The sequence below is a fragment of the Falco naumanni genome, chromosome 6 (genome assembly GCF_017639655.2).
Source record: "Falco naumanni isolate bFalNau1 chromosome 6, bFalNau1.pat, whole genome shotgun sequence".
NCBI lineage: Eukaryota > Metazoa > Chordata > Aves > Falconiformes > Falconidae > Falco > Falco naumanni.
In genome coordinates, this window is record NC_054059.1 from 6,445,869 (window position 1) to 6,456,421 (window position 10,553).

Here is a 10,553-nt window from a genome sequence, read left to right on the forward strand (position 1 = left end):
TGTTTATTTTCTAGCTAAGCATCTCTTTGCATGGGGGAGCCTCCTTCCTCGGTCATTACTGCATTGTGTCTGGGCAATAGCAGCAAATCTCATTTGTTGAAGAAAATGAAGGGATTAAGCAGAAGGTAGTCAAATGGCAGTGTGTTTCAATGGGTGTTATTAGCAAGTGGGTCTCTTGCTGCTTCAGTTCAACACATTTGCATGTATTCACATGAACTGGAGGCACGAGTCCAGCCCTAATGGTGGAGCATTACTGTCGCAGTCGGGAAAATCTGTGGAATCAGCAGTAAAAAATGTGTCTGTTTTTCTGGCCCGTTTCTTGCCATGAGGAGGAGGAGGACGTATGAAGGAGAGAAAGGCGAAGGGAGAATTAGTGGTTGCTGAGGTGTTTTCAGAAGCAGCGGCTACTGGTGGTGGCAAATCTCTTGTCAGGCTTTAAGCTGTACGTGTGCATGTGAGGTGAGACACGAGGAGAGGGCTGGAGATGCATAAAATAAAAGCAGTTGATGTGGGATCCCTGAAGCGGTGCTCCTTAGATGCGGAGGGTGCAGCCAACAGCCCAAGTGTGGTGGCTTTGAGGGATGCTGCACGTAGCCAGTAGTAGGGTTGGTACTGGGAGCACCAGGGCATGCGGGAGACACGTGCCCCATGATGCTCTGTAGCAACCCGCAGTGGCTGCTCCGGCCTGGAGAGCTACTTCCAGAGAGCGGGATGTTCACACACAATTTGACTGTGGCTTTCCACCTACCACCTGTTCGGCTTCATGAGCGCCTTTTCTTTAGCCTTTCTGCTCTCCTGAGAACCTGGGGCTTGGTTTTGGGGGGCAAATAGCCACCGTTGGCCCCCAGGCTCCCTTGCAGGCAGAGGGAAGGGAAAGCAGTCATGTTTTTTCCCCTTCAGAAAACCCCAGGTTTCCAGGGAGGAGGGCATACGCAGAAGTCTGTACCTTTCTGGGCACCTGAGCTGATATTAGTCAAGGCTAATTTTTAGGCTGTACCAAGCAGACACCATCCAGGGCCTTGGACTCAGCTCTGCTGGAAAAGCCAGGGGGGCACTGACATTACTGGTATTGTTTTGTAACATATTAAACACAGTCAGGAGATGGATGAAAGTGCCAAAATAGTTAACCATATATTTGGTGTTTGCATAGCGATTACACCCACTCCATGTACCGTTGTCAGATGTGTTTTTGTGATGGACTGGGTGTGCTTATCCTAAAACTCCTGGCAGCAGTTGCAGGCATTTTTCACTACTCAGATGGTAGCATGGTAGCACAGGCTAGGTGACACAAAATAAAGAGAAAGGAAAAAGAAACAAGGTTTCCCCCTACTCCCATATGGTGCCAGTACTCAGCTCTCTGCTGCAGGGACACTCCTCCATCACCCACCAGGATGTGGGGAGCAATGGGGACACAGCACATTGCAGAGAGAAAGAATTTCTCTGTCTCAAATGCTTTTGACAGCAACTTCTGTGCTGCCTCCGCTCCCCCAAAGATGCTGGTTTTCTCACTGTGTGAACTATGCTCTTTGGCAAGCCAGAGAAACTGATGCAGACACATTTTATATCTCAAATATTTATTATTTTTTTTTTTAACCACAGTTAATTCTTCCCTTTTGCCCTGGGTTATAGGACTTACGTCCGGAAACAATAGGAGCCTAGCACCTTCCCATATGATCTCTTTCTTCGTTTTAGCTGCTTGTAAAAACCTATCTTGGTCCCTTGAGTCCTAAAGAGTAATATGTCCATTGCCTCCACAATTGCCTACTCCATCTGGGACTCTCATTGGGATTCAGTCCACACATTCAGTTCAGGTGGGATCTTCAGAAAAATCAATAACCAACATGTCTGGCAGCACTTTACTGCATGGTATCTGTGTCCTGCTTCCTGGCTGGGACTCTCAAAATACTGATGTTCTGTTGAATTGGGGTTTTTCCAAGGTTTCCAGCCACCTCTCTGTTGCTCTGTGATTTTTTTTTCCAGTTGACTGTAATCTATCTCTCATAATCTGTATAGAGATGGCCATTCTTCCTGCTTCGCTGTTTCCCCTCTAACTGAGGCCCTGCAGTTTGTAGCGTTCAAATTACGGCCTTTGGTGTTATGGAATGATGCTGCTCCTTTGGAAAGCCGTGGGTGACTGCAACCTGCCAGTTATATCCGCTGCTGCCATAGCACCAGGCTTTTGGTGGAGCAGTGGGCTCTGATCCCAGTGAGGGGGCACGGCTATGGGGTGGGCTGTGCTCCAGCGCCCGCAGTGTCAGCTGGGCAAGGGAGGAGATGGGGAGCATTGCTAATGGTATCCCCCACAGCTTATCTGGGCTCATGTTTATACTGAAACGTAGAGACAGGTTTGTAGTGTCACCCACAAATGCTAAGCCAGCTTTCAACTTGCTTGCTTGGGTATGGGTAACAGCCTGCCTGAGGCAGCACGGAGCTGTAAAACAGCACAAGCTGTAAAACTGCTAAAGTACCTGGATCTGGTCCATTCTGAGCTTTCAGATACTGCTGCTAGGTCAGGGTTGAGGGCTGATAATGTAGATCTATGTGGCTGCAGCTAATGCAATGAGCTGCTGTGCAGCCGCTCCCCCAGGGAAAGGAGCAGAGCTCTGTGCTGGACTGAAATGGCCCTTTTCACCCCATGCATGTGAATTCAGCCATCCATACCTGGGGAAATATCATGGCTGTTTTCATGCAGGGAAAGAGAGGCAGAAGGAGATTAATGCCTGATTTTCGGCCACGCTGGCCATCTCCACCTCTTGCTAATGGATATATAATGTAGCTTGGTCACGGCTTCTGAAGAAATTGACCCTCAGCTGACTTACTTAAGTTTGCAGAGGCAATACCTGGAGAAGTACTGACCCCATAAACCCTGAGTCTCTTGCTGGTGAGACAACTGGGAGACCCTTTTTCCCTCTCCAGAAGCATCTTCCTTAAGCAAGCAATAACAAAGCTTTGCCAATGTTGAAAATGGTCTGACTTAGTGTAATTATTCATTTTGCTAAGGCTGGCCCTGACTCAGTGCTTCTGAATGCTTTTGAATCTGAAGCCTGCAGAAAGCTGTTGTTCTGTGCAATAAAGAGTTACCATCTTTGCTTAGGCACAGCTCCTGCTATGCAAGGAAGGAAGGCTGTTGATGAATCTGGTTTTCAGTTTCCCATACCATCACACCTGTTTCTCTTTGAGGAGAGGGTCTGAGGTCCCCTGGAGAGATGGGGACTCCTTGTCTCCCGTGTAACTTTCTCTCCAAACAGTGATAAGCAATTGCACTTTTGCAGCTGCGCTGCTATTGACATAATTTCGGCTCCGAACATGCCACTGCTACCAATCAACACAACCATAACCAGTTTTAACCTGGCCTGTTCTGTTATTCAGAAGTCAAAAAGGCTTTCTAAGCCGGCCACTGAAGGACCAAGCGGCTTTCCAGTCCTGTGAAGGTGGTGTATGCGTTGGTTTTGGAGCACCTGAATTCTGTCATGTAACAGCAGAGGGCATCTTCACAGGGCTACTTTTCCATATAAAGAGAGGATGTCCCTTTAATGCAGCATCAGTGAAAATTCTTCAAAGATCCCTTGAATTTCATAATTATCTATAATTTTACACAGATTTACATTATATGTGGATTCTGAACAAAGGGAACCTTTCACTGTTTTATAAAATGAGTTTACGTTGATTATTTCACAAAGTGTTGGTAGCTGACCATAATGCTCCTCACTAACAAAACAATGTCCACTCTGTGGATATTTCTTCTTGAGAAACAACTCTTTCCCATCTTTTAGAATAACACTATATGTTAGAATAAAAAAGATACACTTAGGAAAAAAGATGAAATGGATCTTCAGGGTCTAGCCCAACTCCTTGGCAGGTTGAAACAGATAAGGTATCACCCACAAATATTTGCCACTTGTGTACTTAAATTCACAAAATAGCTCTGTCGTGTGTTGATAACTTCATGTTCAGGAAATTGTCTTCCATTCAATTAAAACATTGATTGTGGATTTCTTTTGGTACTTCTCCCAGTACTTACGGAGAAGAATCAGGTACATTGTCTTTTAAACTTGTTTGGATAATTAGGCTGTTCTTGTGGTTCCATTTATGACGAGTGCTTAGCACTAAGTCCATGGTGAGGCAGTACCATTGAACTATGGCACTGTAAAGAACTCCAGTTTAGCAGATTCAGAACAGAAAAGACTTATCCTAAGGCCTGTTGATAGAAAATCTATGAGTAAAAGGCAAAGCACTGTGTGACTGTACCATTTGCTACAAAGATAAAAAGAACATCTTCAAATTATCTGAATATCAAAATGCAACTTGTCTGGATATATTACAGGGGAAAATATCCATCGAGAATACCATATAGAAATCTGAATTACATTTTTTGCCTAATCTATCCTATGATTAATGTTCAATGAAAAATGCATGAAGGATAAGGGAAAAAAATAACTTTTTATTATTTTATTACCTTAGTGCCATAGTTGAACTCAAAGTATTCTCGACCACTGAAAATCCAAGGCACTCTGTGTTTTGCAAATAAGTCACTGGCGGAAGGTTCTACTTGAAGAGGTGGGTAAGTAGCTTTATTCTATTTATTTTTAGGTGGATTTCATGTAAGCATTTACCTAAGTATCGGCAGAACCTGAAATCATCAATGCAGTTTCTTGTCAGACTATTCTCCTGTATCCTGGCCCATGACACGTGGCTCATTATATATTAATCAGCCTTCCCAAGCCTTGGTTCATATAAATGTTATGAATTGCATGCATTTGCATCACATGATATTTAGTAGGAATAAATTATCTGGGATGAAGGAATTTTAGGCATTTTCTTTTCAAATAAATATCTATATATTTTCCTTTTGGCCAGACTGGGCTTAATGAATCTGATCTTATTTCGTCTCAGGAGTAAACGTGTTTCAGGCTGGTTAACGGAGAAACTTGGCTCAGGCCACAGACTCTGTATGAGAATTTGATGATTATTAAACCATAGAAACTGAATGGAAACACTGCTTTAGGTCCCATCATCACTGCAGAGCAGATGGACAGGAAAACAAATACATAACTTTCCCTGTGCTGATGCTGAAAATTATAGTCTCACACCTGCCTTTATGGTAGATTTCTTGTATGACTAAGACAAAATAATTCAGAAAAACATTTTCAAAGGCAATTGTAGCACCAGGACACATGTGTCAGTGAAAGCCAAAGGCAGTAAGCAAGCAAATTTGAACCTCTGAGCTGCAACGTCTGTGTCCCAGCCCTCCACCCCTGAGGTGGCTATAATTCTTCCAGTCTTCCAAGCTATTTTTTTCTCTTTATAGCGCAGGCAGTTTTTGGAAGGAGCTAACTGACCAGCCAGGAATGGCTAGAAATTCAAGATTTCCATTTTGTGTGACAATGCGGCATGTCAAAAAAGATTTCACTCTCACCGAAAGGAAAAATCTCTGTGTCTCATGGAGAAGAAACTTCTGGCAACTTTTTCTCTTCAGGAATGTCAAGATAATTTCTTCTGACTTCTAAAAAATGAAACAGAGCAGCCAGCTACCCCAACACAACTTCCTTCGTACAGGTTGTCATGGAGCCTAAGCGATCTGGACGATTTGGACTCCAGAGGGAATTATTTCCATCTTGAACTAAAATTAATTGAAACAGACCCGAGATAGTTGTCCTTGTCAAAGATATTTACATGTATTTACACTGTTGAACAGGTCTGTTAGACAGCAAAACCAAAACCTATTTTTTAACTTGCAGGTCTCCAGACAACACCTCCGCCCTGGCTGGTAGATTGTCTTTGTTTGTTCCTACATTGCTTAAATCATTCTCTAGGTATGAAAAGCTCTTGGCTTAAAGTGCTTCCCAGAATGACAGCAGAAATGCACTAAAACATACAAAGGAGCTAGCCAGATTGCAGTACTTGCCTCCCTGATAGCTTTGTATAGTTTATGGATGCTTTTTAACCTCATTGGTGCAATTAGTTCTTGGTTGGACCTATCTGCACTGGTTGTGATGTCCTTGGGCAGCCTAAGCTCTTTGTATCAGCCATCTTTGTCAAAACTGCCAGGAAATAATTTCTACAGTGAACAGTGAACACAAAGTAGCTTCTCAAAGTGTCCATGTTAAATGATGGAGTCCTCACTGGGAAAGCTAATTCAGTGCACTTAATTATGAGGAATTTATAGATTACTCTAGAATTACATAGTGACATATTGTGAGAACAAATGGCAAAGGAGAGTCCTGTTGCAAGAAGTCCCACTTCTCACTGGATGAAGTGGAAAATTGTACCTATTTAACTATTCATCCCTAGCATTTGAGAGAAGAGCAGAAAATTGGGCTGGAGTAGAACATAAAAGACTTCCAGTCCATCCTTCTGCCATGAGGAAGGATCTGTTGTTCTTCAGGTATCACCGTCAGAGGTTTACCCAGCTTCTCCTCAGGAGCCTTCAGTGGTGGAGCCTTCCTGGAGGCAATGTATTCCGGTGCTTCCAAATATTGTTTTTTTCTAATTTCCAGACTAAAACTTCTTGGTTGGATACGGTGCTTATTATTTCTAACTCTAAATACGTAGGTGACGGAGAACAAGGGATTCTCTTCCTCACTGAAGTCCCCTTTTATAATTTGAAAACTTATTATCCAGGTTTATAGTAGGAAATTAAACGCACTGGGGATCATTCTCTGGCACTGGGTCAAATGGCATGCAGCAGCCTGGATCTATTCTAGCAACTCCCTTCAATCTCTAATACAGTCTGGTCACATTAAATCTGCCGACTGGGAACATTCCTGGGTTCTATCCCAGGCCCTTTGCCTGGCAGCTGACCAGGAGAAAGCCAGTGAATCCAGAGAAAATGTGGTAGCCATCTCACTTCAGTCTCCTCTTCATCAAATTGTTATTATTTCAGTCTTTTCTCATAGGCCACATTTTCAAGATCTCCCTTCATAACCATTGCTCTGTGGTCTCGTTCCCAGTCACCCACATCAAACCAGCATGTGATGCTTCAGCCAGAGCCTGGCCCATGCTGAGAGGAGTAATGTTCCTCTGCCTTGAGGGCAAACTCCTAATCAGGGAGCCCACTGTTGCCTCTGTCTTCTTTGCAGCAACAAGATGTTGCTGACCTGTGCCCAGCTGTGGTTGACTAGAAGCACAAGATCTTTCCTGCAGAACCTATCCATTTGTTGCCAATCCTTTACTTGTCTGGATGATTATTTCTGGGTAAGTGTAACATGTAGGTGGGAATTCTAAGTGAACAACGTCATATCTCTTTGTCAGACCATTTCTCCCATTTGTTCTTATAAATATTTCTGTCCTGCAGCTTCTCCCACATTGATGTTATAAAAATCTTCAGTGTATGTCATCCAGATCATTAATGAATACACAAATGTTGCTAAACTCATAAAGAGTACCATTTTCGTAATAAGTTAATGGCTAACTCTTATCTGAGGGCACTGTTCCTTTCTTTTATACATTCACTCGATGATGATTTAATCTAGACTACATCACCCTGCCTTGTCTTTATGAGGCAGTGTCAAAACTCTTGTTAAAATCACTGTATACGAACACTTACTAGCTCTCTTCTCTCCATCCATTAGGCCTGTTACATTGCCAGAGAGGGAAATAATTCAGATTGATGCAGTGCAGTTCTGGAGCAATCCATGTTGCCGGTATTTGCATTGTTAACTTTTAGGTGCTTATGGATTATTTTTATTATTTGTTCCAGTCATATTCTGGGAATTGAAGCCAGTGTGTGGCATCTATGCTTCCAGCTGTGCTGTTTTAGAGACAGGAATGCTGCTTAGCCTTCTTCCTCTTCTTGATCCTCACCTGAACTCTGCAAGGCTTTGCAGAGTACTTGCAACCAGCAACGCTCCTTAGCTTTAGCCAAGTACGAAAAATAAAAGCTGTGGCTGATCTGAAAGGCTCTAATTTGTCAAAGTACTCCCTTGCTTTTTGTCCCCCTGTTCTAGCAGATCTCACCTTTTATTTGTCATACTGTATTTAAGCCACCCAATTTTAGTTATTACTTCCAATGAAGGGTGACGCAAAAGAGCTTTTGACCTTCAAGAGACCATCTGTTAATAGCTTTCCTTCAGTACTTTCTTGATTTTCCTCTTACAGAGTGATTTCTTGTTATTATTTTGTGCCTTTGCCTTCCTGATCTTGTATTTTACTGTCACATTACTTATTTTCATGTTTAGCAGCCTACTGTAGTTTCCACTGCTTGTATGTATTCCAGTGTCTGAAGTCAACAAAGAACTTGTGGTTTAACCACGTTTTTTTATTACTTTTGTTTCTCCTTCCCCTGCTTTGGAATGGTTTACTCTTCTACCTGCCATATTTGTTTAAAAAAAAAAAAAAAAAAAAAGAGAGTCAGTTTTCCTTGACTCCTTTTTCTCATAAACTGTCTTTACATAAGATCTTACCTACTTTTCCTCTGAATTTATTGAAATCTGTGTCCTTGAAGTCCACTGTTTCGATCTTGCTGCTCTCTCCTTCCTTTCCTGTGGATCATGTGCACTGTCATTTTGTAACCCTCATCTCAATTTCCATGTTTGCATTTTCAGCCATTTATTTCCAAATCTGGAGAAATCTTCCCCCTACTCTCTCTGCTGGATTTTCTTTACCTATGTGTCAAGAAATTGTCATCAGCACATTCCTGGAGCTTGCTGAACACTATGCCTGCATTTCACGACACACAAAACGTGCCCACAGCTGTTCTTTAGAACTGAGACCAACTGGCAGAGAGTGGCCCACATCTGGACAGCTAAACTCTCTCACCCTCCAAAACTGGGAGGCCATACCCTGGCCACGGGATCTGGCTGCTGCTCTCTGCTAACTCCAAGCAGTGTTTGGGAATTGTTTTGGGACAGTGGTGGGTACCTGAGGACAAAACCATGTCAGGGAGTGTCCCAGCACTTTGGTAGTATGAATGGCAGTGCATCAATGTTGAGGAATGTGCTCCCTCTGGAGCTGTTTCATTTACTGCAATAGATAGTCTGTTGTCTCTTGGTTTATTACTTTCTCTACATGTTGCTGAAATCCCTGGAGAGCATCACCTCCTGGAGGATCCTGCCAGTTGCTCACAAAATGCCATCTCCATCTGCACTTGCTGAGAGGATTGTCCACTTACCCTGATACTTACCCTGAGAGCGCCTGAACTCCTTTCCTCTGCGAACAGACAGTCAGCAACTTTTTCTCCCTCTGTTCTGGAGCTGAGGATGAGCTGTATGTGCTAGGCAGCCACACTTCCCTTCTCCCCTTTCTTGTCCTTCATGAACATGCATCCTCTTCCACTAATGCGCCAAGTATGAGTTATCCCACCATAAGCCTATTTTATGCCTATTAATTTTTGATCATTATATAGACTTCCCCTTATTAATCTCAAGCTTTCGTGCATTAATCTAAACATCAAGATGTTTTGTGGGCTGACATCCCCCAGCACAGGCACTCTCTCACCCCTCTTATGATCCTTCGGTGGACAGAACTGTGGTTCTCTTTGGCTAGAAGTAGATAACGGAAATTATTTCATTACCGTGGGCAAAAATGAAGGCATTAGGTCAGGTATGTTTTGCTTAGCTTCCGATGAGGAAAACAACTCGCAGACACAGGACAATGACACCCGCCCTCCATCTGAATGTGGTTCGTCTTCCTGGGGCAGAGCCTGTGCTGGAAGCACGTGATATCCTGGCAGTAACACAGCAAATGTCCAAGAGGGAAATGACACGTTAAAACGAAAAGACAAACACATTTTTCACCCTGACAGACAGCTGGCTTACATCTGTATTTTCACAGGCATCAGCAGTGTTGACTGTTATTGTTAAACGCTCAGATACTGCACTGGAGTGTCAGAGGGCCCGGATTCTCCGCAGTGTTATTGCCCACGTCTAAGACATCCTGAAGTGATTAACGGGCTTTCGGGCCGGCCCGCTGGGACGCCCTAACGGCCGAGGGCGCGGGCGGGGAAGCGTGGCCGCCCCGAGGGCGCTGGTCACGGCACCGGGCATGCCCGCCCGCCGGGGCAGCGGCCACGGGGAAGGGGGCAGGGAGCGCCGGGGCTGCACCTGCGGCTCCTCCGCTGCGGCCGCCCACGGCCGGCCCGGGAGCGGGAGCGGGAGCGGGATGGGAGTGGGAGCGGGACAGGAGCGGGATGGGAGCGGGACAGGAGCGGGAGAGGGAGCGGGAACGGGAGCGGGAGTGGGACTGGAGCGGGAGTGGGAGCGGGACAGGAGCGGGAGAGGGAGCGGGAGCAGGAGTGGCCCAGGAGCGGGAGCGGGAGTGGGAGCGGCCCGGGAGCGGGAGCAGGAGCGAGAGCGGCCCAGGAGTGGGAGTGGGAGTGGGAGCAGGAGCGGGACGGGAGCGGGAGAGGGAGCGGGAGCGGCCCAGGAGCAGGAACGGGAGCGGGACAGGAGTGGGAACGGGAGCGGCCCGGGAGCGGGAACGGGAGCGGGATGGGAGCGGGAGCGGGACAGGAGCGGGAGCGGGAGCGGGAGCGGGACGGGAGCGGGAGAGGGAGCGGGAGAGGGAGCGGCCCGGGAGCAGGAGCGGATCAGGAGCGGGAACGGGAGCGGAACGGG

At 45.5% G+C, this 10,553-nt stretch overlaps 1 long non-coding RNA gene across 3 annotated transcripts in view; it reads left to right on the plus strand.

Annotated features, from left to right (window-relative positions):
- The window catches only part of LOC121090737, a 141,137-nt gene extending 131,132 nt beyond the window's left edge, over nt 1-10,005 (plus strand). For all 3 annotated transcript variants that reach the window (XR_005828690.1, XR_005828692.1, XR_005828691.1), the window contains exon 7: nt 9,772-10,005. This is a non-coding gene — a long non-coding RNA (uncharacterized LOC121090737). The remainder of the gene's footprint in view (nt 1-9,771) is intronic.
- The last annotated feature ends 548 nt before the right edge of the window (nt 10,006-10,553 follow it).